Consider the following 9,337-nt stretch of genomic DNA (forward strand, 5'->3'; position numbering starts at 1 on the left):
GTTCCTCCTGCCTGGGAGAGCTGCTGCCTTTGCGTCTCTGCCAGAGGTTTTGTTGAACACGGCCGGCAGGGCCACTTCCATGAGGCTGGCACCAGGCAGGTGTAAGGAAGCATCTCCCACTGGGCACAGCGATACAGCGGTGACACTGCTGCCAGAAACATTTCCAGGGAAGTCCTTTTATTCCCCCATGTTTTAGTATCTGAAAACTTCTTTATTGTTTTTTTTTCTTTGTTTGGGGATGTTGGTTTGGTTTTTTGTGTTTGGTTTGGTTTTTCGTTTGTTTTCCTCTTTTTTTTTTTTTTTGCCTCTGGACGCAAGCTCAGTAAAAAGTGTTTTAACACCAGTGTGGCTAGTGTTTATGTGCATAGCATCCCGTAACACCTGCTGAAAAACACTGTGACACCAAGCGTTGCGGCACAGATGAGATACTAGAAGGTTTATAACATGGTTTTCATGTAAGCAGTAGTAGACAAACTGATTTTTAACAGGGAACTTGTCTACAGTAGTAAAATAACTGCAAGTTGTGTGAGGTTCATCCATAAACCCTTGTAGGGACAGCATTGCTGATAGCTTTAGCTTATAAACTTGAGAGCGTGTATTTAGTATAAAAATCAGGGCTTGCAGACTGTTACACAAGAGTGAAAAGGAAGAAATCATATGATATGTACTTCTCACTTTTTTGATGCCTTAAGACACACAGTGTGTTGCTAAACCAAGCAATACATGTTTCCTTACCCACGTAATCTCAGGAGCACTCTTTGGCCCAAGGAAACCTCACAGAGCCAAATACATAAAGATATGTTGGAGGGGTTGTCTTGTCTTTTTAAAGTACTTCTGCAAGTTCCCTATGCATTTGTATGTTTCCAGCATGAAACTTTTCACTTCATAATCAGTACACATTCAAATACCTCAGGAGAGTTAGATGTTACATCATCTAGTTTGATTAACTCATAATTAGGGATTTTTAAAAATTTTGGGTTATGGGTTTTTTTGAGATATGTGTGGCATTTGAAAATACTTAACAGCTTTTTGCTGACATTTTTTGTGCAATCAGATTTCTTGGTCTCATTTAAGTTAGCTTCGTTTGTGCAATTGTATCTAGTATTGACTGAGCATTGAAAGGCTAAAAGTAAATTATCAATGAACTATGGACAAGGAGTTCTTTTCTTAAAGGACAAACTGGCATGACAGGAGGTAATGTCTAAATTACAGAAGGTCTTGCACCATAAGTCAGTCACATGCCTGCTGTTCTGTAATGTGCCCTGAGATGCACCAAGACAAACTGATGCTTTTCTGGATTATATGAGGTCCTGTCTCTTTGGGGAAGTCACCATGCAGTCAGCTAACATATGATACTACTGTGCTGTCTCTCCTCCTGAACACTCTTGGTGCATGTACACACACACAGAGGAGTCAGATACCATTTTTACTATGAAGTTTATTTAACAACTGTACATAGGGAAATCTTAGCTGAGAATTTGTTGAAATAATTGAAGGAGACAGGAATACTTTCACGTTCAGCATGTAGATTTAGGCTTGTACTGAGTCATAAGTGTTGTGTGGATATATCAATTCCTTAGATATTTTGCTAAGGAAGTTTGAGAGGCCAGGTGGAAAAACATAAGCATATGCAAGGGAAATCAGCACCGCAACAGCCATGGTCAGAATTTGGTCATCACAAGAGTGCCATTTATAAACCTGTGATAGGAAGCCGGCCTAGAACTACCTCCAACTCCTGGATGCACATTTCCTCTCTGAGAATTTTATTATACTGCACCAATGTCAACACTCACAGCCATGTTGCAGCAGCTGTTCATTATTTCAGGGAAGGTAAAAAAACCACCATATTACACAGCTACTAGGCATCCCTCTGTCACTGTCCCTACTGCTTCTGTCTGTGCACCACGATATGTTCACAAGCCAAACTGTAAGCCCAGCGCGGTGATGGTCTGCTAAAGTGAACAGAGGGTCAGTGGCAGAAGTTACAGTTAATAACTGGGCAGATACTCATAGAAATAATTTTCCATCAAACTCTTATGCTGCAGCCACACCAGCCACAGTAGCCTTTGCTCAATTGAAAACATCTCTGTGAGGACTGAGCAATGCACCCCTAGGTTAGCAGAGAGGAGTGAATTCAAGAGCTCCTTCAGTTCTTCTGCTTAAAAGCTCAGCTGATGCCTCCTCAGTTCAGAGGAGACCTAGCTAGCCATGCTAATCACAGTAGTCAGAGTTCTGTCTGCAATAATCCAAAGATCAAAACTTTGAAGGAAGATACTTGTCCATTACTTTAAATCTCCCCATTTCAGAGGGTAACTTTTGAAATTTCTTTGAAAAAAACCTCAGCTTTTGAGGAACTCCACATATGCAAAACTCCAGCTCTTTTGCCAAAGGCATACCACTCTTCCAAGACGCAGGAACACCACCTTTTAATAACTAATCATGTCACTATTGCAACAGCCAAAAGTTTGCCAGCTGCACTGTAGCTATTAGGCCCTACAAGTTACCAGATAACGCAGGCCATGCATTTCTAAATAGTGCCAAGAACTTGCATAGCAGTGTGTTGCCTCTGAAGCTGATGAGTCAATTCAGCATTGAATCTCCAGGGACAGATCTCATCACATTGCAAGTGTGCAGCACAGTGCTCTCCCTTTGGAACCAATCTACTTATTTGAATCCAGGATTTTGAAACTTTTTTGGTACTTCAAAATCCTTGCCCTTCTTTGTTCTCCTGGTACAAGTACACAGAGGAAGGAACCAATCTGCATCTGCCAGAAGACAACCCAGCAATCAGAAAAGCTAAGCTCCTTTGTAATGGCAATTGACTTGCCAAGCTACAGGAGGCTGGAAATATGTGAAAAACATCTGAGCAACGTAAACAGAATAAGCTATGTCACACTCAACTGTGACAAGCAAGCTGTGAGCACAAGCAGCTCCCCCAGACCAGCAATCTCAAGGTAACTCATGAGCCATGATCTTAACTGAAGTAAAAACAAGTAGTTTGTTTGTGTGCCATGTTATCTAAAGAGCAAAGGTAGGACATTTATTTTATTTAGTCAAAGTGTTGGATGGATTTTTGCATTACTATTGAGACTAAACTCAGGATTTTTATTCCTGAAATAAAAATATTGAACTTGCTTACTTAAAAAGCCGTGACTGTGAACGTTTGTTTATATGAACATTAAAGTCGTATAGCTTACAATCTAGTTTCTGTCATTTCACCCTACTACACTATGGCATAAGAATAGACTTCTAAAGGAGCATGGTCTCAGTCAAGATGTACTTTAAAATGTTATATAGCCTAAAGTGCAAATTATTGTATTTCATAGCAAGCTTTCACTGACCAGCTTCTATTAGATGGTACCAAAAAAAAAAAAAAAAAGAAAAAGAAAAAAAAGAAAAAAAGAAAAAACAAATTTAAAAATTAAAGTCTCATATGTACTTCTGTTTAGCCAAAAATTTATCCAGCTTAGAAAATCACAGTTATATTGCAGAGAACACTGTGCTGATTTTCATCCAGAGTCTGGTTTGTGTGTAAGAAATGCCAGTCATATTTGTCTTTAGGAAAATGAAACTTTAAAAAATACAGGCCAACTTTCTTTTCTAAAAAATAATCACGATTTTCTTCTACCTTATGGTGAAATTCTTCTTGAAGGAAAAAAGCACAGTAAATTTCCAAAACTGGAGTGACTACTTCAGAAAGCTGGGAGGATGTGAGAAGACAATTGCAGTAGGGATATCCCTATGCTGCTTGCTTTAATATTCATTATTAGTGGCACAGTCAGAAAAGTTTTAGAAACTGCAGATATTTTTAACCTAAATTGATTTGAGCATGCCAAATAAACACGAGCAGTTTCTCTTCTTATATGCAGTTCCATGAAAATAACCAGCTTTCTCCCTGGCCTAGGCATTCCTCTCCACAGATCTGAGGTGGCTCTGGAGTTTATAATGTCCCTCTGGGATTAACAATGTTCGTTCATAAGTAACCTCTTAAGAATCTTTGTTTTGGATTCCCTCTAGCAAAATACAAGATTCAAACTGCTTCAGCTGGAGCATAACCCATAATGAGGTTAGCTGGATCATTATTTGGTTAGAAAAGGAAGCAGCACTTTCTTCAAGGGAGCCCAGATAGGGTTCTCTGAGTGTTCTGAAGACCTGGGAGATGGCTGAGGAACAGTGACACAATCCTTCTGAAACACTTCATTGTTTTCAGCGGTCTTGTGATCTCCAGAATCACCATTTCCTCACCCAAGTGCTAGATAAGAAACCGCATTCCAGCTTCTCTGCTGGTCCACAAGGCAGAGACGACTTCGTTTGCATCTCAATGTCTTACCTAGTCACAGGAGTTGGGAAATGATGCAAGGGATTGCTTGCCTTGCAAGAAAGACTGGGTGGGGATCCTCCATTACTCAGGGCTAGGGTTTCTCAAAAGCAGTATTCTGTTTCTGTGAGGCTTTTTGATGAAGGTATTTTTTTTATGTGTGGGGGGGAAAAAAGAGTTCTTTTGTTTTCTTTTTTCTTTTACCTTATTTTTTTTTTCATAGAGGTTGAATACTGAGTCATGTTTGAAGTCAGCTTTGAAGCTTTGACCATGGTGTAACTCACCTACTTAAAATTTTAAACTTCAATTTGATTGATTCCTCATTCATTACTCAGGGTCTCCTCCTGATTTCTGACAGGTAGTAATTTCTGTGTTTTGGGAGATTTGTGATTTTGAAAGCTAACTGGGGGAAATAGTGGGAGTATGCAGGGAAGTGTCATCTTGAATTGTTGATGTAGAAGTTCACAAATATAGAATAATTTTCACATTTTATTGATGTTTCTTTAAAATTTTAAGGTAATTGGTGTTTTTTCCTTCTTATACTAAGAAGGACATTAAAAAAAAATACTCAAAAGTACTTACCATTTCCTGACTCTCCTAATTTAAAATTTTATTCTTACAAGCTGGAAGTTGTAAAACCAGTCTGTATTGCAAAGTTCCTCTGACCGAGATCACTTTCTTACTGCCCATCTGTACTCTACAGATCACAGTGAAAGCATTTTAACAGATTTCAAAGAAGGTGTGGGGAGGATTTCACATACTATTTTATTTGAAACCACATTTTGTTTTAAACAATGATCCAACATTTCTATTTTGAGAGGGAAACAGTAATAAAGTTCAGAGAAGTATAAATCGTTTAGTATTTGACTAAGATGTTTGTATTTCTGCAAGCCATTGTAAACAGTTGCATAGCATGAAAGACAAATCTGTCTGTCTCCTGTTGTTCTTGGAGCAGTAGTGTCTAAAGGGCAAGCTGACATGCTGGAAAGCTTTTCCCATGATAAGCTTAGAGACTGTGAGTGAGGTGAGGAATTATTTTTAAACTTAAAAGTTACAGGCTGGGCTTCATTAACAGATCATGTGAGAGAAGGTTAAACAAAAGCTGCTTGCAGAAGAGGAGAGAGGCTATTGAAACAATCAAATACGGGTCTGGGTCCAAAGTTTGTTTTCCTGAAAATCAGGTAAGAGCAAAATAAGTGCATGTGCTTTTGGGGTAAGAGCAGTGGTGACTCAGACCTGCTGTTATTCCTGCTTTACAAACAGAAAGACTGAAGAAAGAAGAAGCAGTAATGTGCAGTTGTGGCCACTGCAATCAAATGAACGACTATGAACAAATCACTGTAGGCTCTTCAATGCCACGATTAGCCATGGTAAATCATAACGCATCACATCTTTTTTTCTATTTCTACCAGTCTAGATAAATGCAAGGGTTACCTAGTTTGGGGAACACTAACACATATATGATATAAATGAGTGACATGAGCATTGCCGTGTCTGTCTCTGAGATTCACTTGAAGCATTCTCAGCCCACTGATCCCCAGGAGGCTGGAAAATGCTGTCAGATTTACATTATAATTTCAAATATTTTAATAACTGCTTAATCCCTGTGGCAGACACACTACACCAGGTCTTTTATAGAACTTTTATGGCCACCAAGGACCTTCTTGATCGGAATCTTCTCACTATCAGTAGAGCAGAATTTCTTTTGATCTCTCCTTTGATCAGCCTCAGCCCATGAGGCATCCTAAATGTATGCCACAAGCTTCAGGACAGCACAGCAGAAGGCAAGTGACTTCTGCACTGGTTGTTCATTTGCCACTGAAAGTGAGTGTGTGCAAGAGGACATTCAGCTGGAGGTGAAGCTGATTTAGTTAGTGGCCAGCATGAAACAAGATATTTTAGGAAACTGTTTCACATCACAGCAGTGTCTTGATGGCTCCGTGACGAGGCCATACATAGTGCAGCAGCTGTAGAGCTGAGGGCTGAACTCTGCTTCTTAAACATGTCTCATGAGCAGCTATATATAAGCTTGTGCAATTTCCTCTTGCTCCATATGGAAACATCCACAGGGATTTTACTAGACCTTGCCCTTGGGCTTGAAGAAGAGCACAGTGAATGACTGACACAATATTCATACAAACAGTTCTCATCCTTGTCACCAGAGTTTTCCTCTGCTCTTGTAGCAGGCTATCCCTTGGTGTGTGTGTGTTACCAGAAAAGTGGGCTGACCTGGAGTGGTCGTGGCACCAGCCTACAGTAGCTTACAGCTGTGCTGGACTGTGGCCCAGCTGCCTAATATTGGGACCTGCTCAAGCCAAGCCTCACCATTCACATGTCAGTGTCCTCTACCTGTAGATTCCTCCCTCCCTGAGCTCTATAGCTCAAAGTCAGACTTGGATATTAGCTAAGTAAGCTATTTTACACACCGGCCTGCAAACAACTCATTACTGACCATATCCATGATTTAATGCAAAAATTTGGCCTTTGCCCATGGCTGGAAATGTGGCGAAACCCCTTTGTTCAGCAGCTTTCCCGATGCTGTGTACCTGGGCTGCCTTCTGCTCTACTGCCCCCTGATAGTGGTCCCAAGCCATCCCATTAGCATGAAGGGCAGACACTTGAGCATACACTGCAATCGAAACAGACTGCCGGCTGTTTCCTCTCCCCCAGCTGACTTTTTTTTTAAGGACTTTGTTTTTTGGCTAAACAAATAACTGCTCAAAACAGAGGCTGTGTTTAAGGGCTTTGCCAGGGTGAATGCAGTCTGCTCCAGCTACCGTGTCTGTTAACAAAGGCTTTCCTTGCTGCAGGTTTCAGTGCAAATTTTCTTTCTGTATTTGGCCACATTTAAGAACTACACTGCCTATTGCCCAGTTTGCAAGTCTTCAGTTGCCTTGGTTGTCTGAAGGGGACTGGAAACATTAAATCAAAGAGTCATCAAAAAAAGTCTTTAAGAAATAGTTTAGAAAATTCTGACTTAGACAACTGTCTGGCTTTTCATGTTAGCTTTCAAACTGGAATTGATATAAACATGTTTTAAATGGTACCAGAATGTCTAGCATGGATGTGTCTTCATGTTCTAGCTCTGTAACATGTCCTTTTCACCTGGACTCGAGGCAAGTTTTGTGCCTGTCTGATGATCCTGTACAAATCCAGTGCCACTGAGGTTATTTGCTCCTCCTGTGGTAACCTCAGTGAGATAGAAGTTCATCTCCTCAGACGTGGGCCCCTCTGCTGCCAGTAGTCCTTCTCCTAATCTTCCCTCAGATGACTAAGGTTGTGTACTGATGGCTCCTCATGCAGAGTGAAAATTAAGACAAAGGACAGAGTTGCTAAGCAGAATATATGGGATTTTTTAACGTTTCCCACAACTTTTCTCTTACACCCATCAAGTCAGTTCATAGTCCTTTATATACTCTTTTATGCCTCAAATTCTTCAAAATAAAACCAGCAAAAAATAAGTTTTTCCTCCCCCCGCCCCTAAGCTTTATCACCAAGACCATTCACTCTGTAAAATTTGATTTCATTAAGTGTTAGCCTTACCTTATCACTATCCTTTGAGAGAAGCAGAGGTCAGCAGCCACCCTAGATATTGTGTTAATGCACATTGTACGGTTTTGGCTAGATCTTGACTGAAGATAATCAAAACAAAATAAAAAAGAGATAATAAAATACCTCACTGTAATGATATCACTACTAAAGGCACTATTTTGCATTGTTTAAATACCTTCCTCTTCCACAAACATTAACTAACAATGCTTTGTTAACCAAGACCTGTGAGGGAATAAGGGATCAAGGCTGAAAATAATTCAGGACCAGTGTCTCTGTAAAACCTTCACACAGCTGTCAAGACTTGTTTCTACATGTTTTCCTAGCTAGAGCCTGGTTGCAGAAACAAATTTTTTGGGATTACAAATCAGCATATATGTCACTGCAGCACTGCCCAAACTTTAGTGGCAGAAGATGAAAGCCAATTCTCAAACTGATTTTTTTTTTTTAATGATAAATTGCTAGTATGTTCTTTGAAAAGGGCCTGAACCATTTGTTTTACGCAAAACACTGGAAAGACAACAAGAATTCATCAATGATTTGTAATTCAATTCAGCTCAGATGTAGTTCTGCATCCTGAATTAACTACAGGCTTGAAGGAGAAAATAGCAGTCTAGAAATATCATGGACTGGTGAGGTCTTGGCTGACTTTTTGCTGTTCTCCTCCTCATGCAGAGAAGTCTAAGAGGATACTTCTTACTTGTTCTCACATACTAGAGCATAATTCACAGATGCTCAGCTGCAGGGTGCAGTGAGTGTTTTTTTTATAAGACTGCAGATAGTAGGGCTGTGAGCGGCTCTTTATGAATCCTAAGCAAGGGAGAAATATCATGAAGGAACAGTTTTATCCTCAGGTCCCTGGACAACCTTATCCTTACCTTCAGTTATGTACTTGCAGTTGTGTATATGCATAATTCACTTGCTTGTTGCCTGTTTTCCCCATGTTTCCATTTTGTTCCTCTCTCCCACCGGTTCTGGGAACCACTAGGGTTACCTCACATTTCTCAAACAGCTTTTGAATTCAAGAAAATATTCAAGTTTCACATGAATCATAGTGAAGCACACAGTGCCTTACCATGCATCCTTACGTAGGCTGAGCTGAAAGTGTGCGAGTAAGAGTTCCATTAGGTAGGCAATGCAGAATAAATGGTGAGATTCACACTTGTCCTGCTCCCACTCCCTTAGTCAGACCATCAGTACCTTCTGTTTGTTTTTTCCCCCTAGAGAATATCAGACCTAGGGCACCACGTCATCCATGTGTCTATTTCCCTTCTATATCTTTTGAAGACATTAGCCATCACAAGTCAGATGTGAAAGGGAGGAATCTCCAACTTTCCTGGAAGGCAGCTTTCTGATAGGAGAGAAGAAAACCAAACCAGAGCCTCTGCTGGGGGAAAGCCAGGGAGACTACAGCTGCTATAAACCAGTGCTTGGCAGCTGCACTGCAGTGTTCCCCAATCTGAGCATCTA

Source organism: Corvus brachyrhynchos, unplaced genomic scaffold (genome assembly GCF_000691975.1).
Source record: "Corvus brachyrhynchos isolate BGI_N302 unplaced genomic scaffold, ASM69197v1 scaffold37, whole genome shotgun sequence".
NCBI lineage: Eukaryota > Metazoa > Chordata > Aves > Passeriformes > Corvidae > Corvus > Corvus brachyrhynchos.